The sequence below is a fragment of the Chiloscyllium plagiosum genome, chromosome 12, assembly GCF_004010195.1.
Source record: "Chiloscyllium plagiosum isolate BGI_BamShark_2017 chromosome 12, ASM401019v2, whole genome shotgun sequence".
Classification (NCBI taxonomy): Eukaryota; Metazoa; Chordata; class Chondrichthyes; order Orectolobiformes; family Hemiscylliidae; genus Chiloscyllium; species Chiloscyllium plagiosum.
Genome location: NC_057721.1, coordinates 81828861 through 81834256, shown reverse-complemented (window position 1 = coordinate 81834256; position 5396 = coordinate 81828861).

Sequence of the window (5396 nt, the reverse complement as noted above, 5' to 3'; positions counted from 1 at the left end):
TCTCACTCCGCCCCACTACCAACACACCTTCCCTCCCTTAATTCCACGTCTCACTCTCTTCCCACCCCTGTTTCTCCCTCTATCTGTCCCTCCATCAATTCTCCTTCCTTCAGTCACTATTCCCCACCTTCCAACAATCACTCTCTTCCTTCATTCCTCCGATGCCTTCCTCACCTCCCCATCCCACTTCCTCTCTCTATCCATCCAACATTTCCCCTCTCCCTCAGCCACTCACTCAGAGTCATCACCCAGGACGCCCACCTGGTAAGGAGCATTGTTTGTGTTGAACACCAAAACAGAGCCGTTACAGCCGATTAGTCCCAGCCTGGGACAGGCAGTTCTGCAGATCTATCTCTGGGTCTGCTTTACAGTGAGCTCAGGTGGTGAGTTCTAGCTTGGCACACCATTGTCCGTTACCAATGGAACTCATCCTCAGTGAGCTTCACAGCGAGATGAGCTGATGATTCCTGGTGGGCCTTGTAGGAGTTATGAGATTCCTTTCCATCCATCATTCCCTTGCTCCCTTTCCCTCCATCACTCTCCCTCTCTCTGACCCTCCATCACTCTCCCTCTCTCTGACCCTCCGTCATTAAATCCTACTTATTGACTAAAGTTCAGCCTTCAACACTATTATCCCCTTGAGACTGATTACTAAACTTAGTGATCTCGGACTAAGCCCCACTCTCTGCAACTGGATCCTCAGTTTCCTGACACACAGGCCACAATCAGTGAAGATTGGGGACAATATTTCGTCCTCACGAACACTCAGCACTGGAGCCCCCCCAGGGGTGCATACTCAGCCCCCTACTGTACTCACTGTATACCCAAGACTGTGTTGCCAAATACCAGACTAATGCCATTTACAGGTTTGCTGATGACACCACCATAGTCGGTCGAATCTCAGATGGCAACGAAACAGACTACAGACGGGAGGTGGAAGACCTGGAAAAATGGTGCACTGAGAACAACCTAGCTCCCAATGCCGGCAAAACCAAGGAACTCATTACTGACTTTCGGCGGGATGTTACTCATGTTCCCCCTACACATTAACAGCACAGAGGTGGAACGAGTGCGGAGTGTCAAGCTCCTGGGAGTGGTCATCCACAACAAGCTTTCTTGGTCTCTTCATGTGGACGCACTGTTTACAAAGGCCCAACAACATCTCTTCTTCCTCAGGCAGCTGAGGACATTTGGCATTACGGTGAATCCCCTTGCCAACATTTATAGGTGTGCCATCGAGAGCATTCTGTCTGGATGTATCACTACCTGGTCTGGCAACTGTACCATTCAAGATCGGAGACGGTTACAGACAATGGTGAACTCAGCCCGGACAATCACAAAGGCCAACCACCCATCTATAGAATCCATCGACCAGCCCCGCTGTCAAGGAAAGGCCGCTAGCATTCTCAAAGATCCATCCCACCCTGGCAATGTTTTCCTACAACCTCTACCATCGGGGAGAAGGTACAGAAACCTGAACACACGCACCAGCCGGTTTCAAAACAGTTTCTACCCTCCTGTTGTTAGAATACTGAATGGACTCACAAACTCATTCGCCTGTACCTGTGTTTTTGTTTTGCAGCTGTTTACCTATTATTTACTTATCTATGTTACTTAACTCTGTGATCTGTCTGTATTGCTCGCAAGACAAAGCTTTTCACTGTGCCTCGGTACACGTGACAATAAATTTAATTCTATTCAATGCCCCTTGGGGAGGGAATGCGAGGATTCTGACCCAGCGACACTGCTATCCCTCCACCACTCCCACTCTCTCTGTCCCTCCATCACTCCCTCTCCCTTTCCCTCCATCACTCTTTCTGTCCCTCCATCACCCCCCCTCCCTTTCCCTCCATCACTCTCTCTGTCCCTCCATCACTCCCCCTCCCTTTCCCTCCATCACCTCTCCTCTTCTCCCTCCATCATTCTTTCCTTGCAGTTTACTCTCTTTGATAAAGATCTTTAGTAAATCCTGACCAGATGCTCAGGGTGATGTCGACCCTGGATTGGAGAGTGCATTCACTTTGTGTTCTGTCTGCTTTCAGCGTGATGCATTAACCAGATAACTCCGCACCTCCCTGCACTTTTGTTTTGCATAATCAGGCTGTTTGGAAGTAAATTAAAAACCGTTTATGAATGAACTCTCCTAGTTTATGTAGAGCAGTTTGGTGATTAACCATTGTTAAGCTTATCTAAATGAGCTCATTAGGGAAGATAAATGGGGAGAATATATCCTGACAAGCTGAAGCGATGTAGAATCTCATTTTATTCACCGATACTGATCTGCTGCGCAATCGCCTCATGTGTTCATTAAAGGGCTCTGTTTACACAGTTAGGCAATGCTGATTGGAAAATCCACTCTCTATGCTAATGCAGCCACTCACATTGACTCACAGATTCCACAAACAATCCCAGGCTGAATCCTGGGCTTTTAGAGTGTTGCATGGAATCAGCAAGATGCCAGTGATGGCTTGGCTGGTGTGTGTGCCCGGTTTCAGGAAGGACAGCTGTTCCCTTCACCTTGCCCCACGGCCGAGTCCCACACCAATGTCACTGAGGCTGAGTTGGCCAGCTGACTGAGTGCCCACAGTGATGACCTGCTAGCTGGCAATCCCACCTGATGGAGACCCACCAACCTGGGCAAGGATCTGAGCAGGAGCCCGACTGTGTAATTGAGGCTGACAGTAATATCGATGGTCAGTATTGACGGCATTATCAGAGCCACAACCGTTCAGCTGAGACATTAAACTGAAGATTTGTCTGCCTGCTCAGGTACACATGAAAGATCCTATTGTTTCAACTTGTTCATGAGCAATCATTACCCGTCCCTAGTTGGCCCTTGTGAAGGTGGGAGTGAGCTGCCTTCTTGAACCACTGCAGTCCATGTGCTGTGGGTTGACCCACAATGCCCTGAGGGAGGGAATTCCACCTTTTGGGCCCAGTGACAGTGAAGGAACGGTGATATATTTCCAAGTCAGGATGGTGAGGGGTTCGGAGGGGGTGGTGTTCCCACATACCTGAGAACTGGCATCCAGGCAAGTGGAGAGCAAAAGAGCAGTTTGACAAGGTAGCCCACCCCCACCTTCTCCAGGGGCAATTAGGGATGGGCAATAAATGCCGGGCCCAGCCAGCGATGCCCACAGCCCATGAGTGAATGAAACAAATGAGTATTCTTTCACACTCCCGTTTCTTATGAATGGTGGACAGCTATTCAAAGAAGGCCAGAGGTTAGAAGTCTTCCCAGGGACCTATTCAATATTTACCCCTCCATTCAGACATTTATCACCTTGTCGTTTACGGGAGCTTGCTGTGTGCGGATTGGGTGCTGTCGTCCCCACATGACGGCATTGTCAACATTGGTTAGGCCACTGTTGGAATATTGCGTGCAATTCTGGTCTCCTTCCTATCGGAAAGATGTTGTGAAACTTGAAAGGGTTCGGAAAAGATTTACAAGGATGTTGCCAGGGTTGGAGGATCTGAGCTACAGGGAGAGGCTGAACAGGCTGGGGCTGTTTTCCCTGGAGCGTCGGAGGCTGAGGGGTGACCTTATAGAGGTTTACAAAATTATGAGGGGTATGGACAGGGTAAATAGGCAAAGTCTTTTCCCTGGTGTCAAGGAGTCCAGAACTAGAGGGCATAGATTTAGGGTGAGAGGGGAGAGATATAAAAGAGACCTAAAGGGCAACTTTTTCATGCAGAGGGTGTTACGGGTATGGAATGAGCTGCCAGAGGAAGTGGTGGAGGCTGGTACAATTACAACATTTAAGAGGCATTTGGATGGGTATATGAATAGGAAGGGTTTGGAGGGATATGGGCCAGGCGCTGGCAGGTGGGACTAGATTAGAACATAGAACGTAGAACAGTACAGCACAGAACGACCATTGATCCTCATGTAAGGTAAACCTAATGTATGAACTCTCAAATGTCTGTGACCAAATGCATGTCCAGATTGGGTTGGGATATCTGGTCGACATGGATGGGTTGGACCGAAGGGCCTGTTTCCATGCTGTACATCTCTATGACTCTATGACTCTATAAGTCCTGGGATGTAATGTTGTTTGGGACATTCTGATGCCAGGAAATTCATTGTAGAAATGAAACCTCCTTCTTTCATTCTGACTTCAAGATCTGTTTGTTGTCTTCTCTCTTTCCCAATTGTAAAGCTGAACACATTTCTATATTCTTTGACCTTTATGTTTGATGGTTTGGTTTATTTTTCTATGTTTTAAGATGGAGCCAGAGAGTGGAAACACTTTTAACTCTGCAGGATAACCCCTGTATTCGTGAAATTGGTTCCTGCTGTTTCCCGCAGCCCAAACATAGTGTAGGGAACCTTCCGGAATCAGTGACCAAGTGGCTGCTGGAAAGGTAAATTTCCCATTGGAATGATTGGGTTTGTTCCTATCTGTGCGTTCGGCTTTCCACAGGGGGTCATAGAACATATCCCCCACAGGTACAGGGGGGCTACTGTATTGTGGAACAAGATACCGGTGACAATAAATTAATCAAGTTAAATGACTAGAGAAATTGAGGTTTTCATTACGAGAAAGAATGAAGCATATATCAGGTATCGACAGCAGAAATCAAGCGAATCCTTAGAAGAGTATAAATGCAGTAGGACATAGAAGATAGAATAGGACAGCACAGAACAGGCCCTTCGGCCCACAATGTCGTGCTGAGGATTATTCCTAATCTAAAATAAAATAACCTAACCTACATACCCCTCAACTCACTGCTCTCCCTGTGCATGTCCAGCAGTCGCTTTGACAAAGGGTCAGTTAGACTCGAAATGTCAGCTCTTTTCTCTCCTTACAGACGCTGCCAGACCTACTGGGATTTTCCAGCATTTTCTCTTTTGGTTTCAGATTCCAGCATCCGCAGTAATTTGCTTTTATCCAGTAGTCGCTTACTTGTCCCCAATGACTCTGCTTTCACCACCACCGCTGGCAACGCACTCCATACATTCACAACTCTCTGCATAAAGAACCTACCTCTGACATCTCCTTTATACCTTCCTTTTAATATCTTCAAACTATGACCCCTCATACCAGTCAAACCTGCTCTGGGGAAAAGTCTCTGGCTATTGACTCTATCTATTCCTCTCATTATCTTGTACACCTCGATCAGGTCTTCTCTCTTCCTTCTTCTCTCCAGAGAGAAAAGTCCAAGTTTATTCAACCTTCCTTCATAAGGCAAGCCCCCCAGTCCAGGCAGCATTCTGATAAACCTTCTTTGCACCCTCTCCAAAGCCTCTGTATCTTCCCTATAGTAGGGCAACCAGAACTGGACACAGTATTCCAAGTGTGGTCTCACCAGGATCTTGTAGAGCTGCAGCAAAACCTCGCAGCTCTTAAACTCAATCCTCCTGTTAATGAAAGCCAAAACACCATATGCTTTCT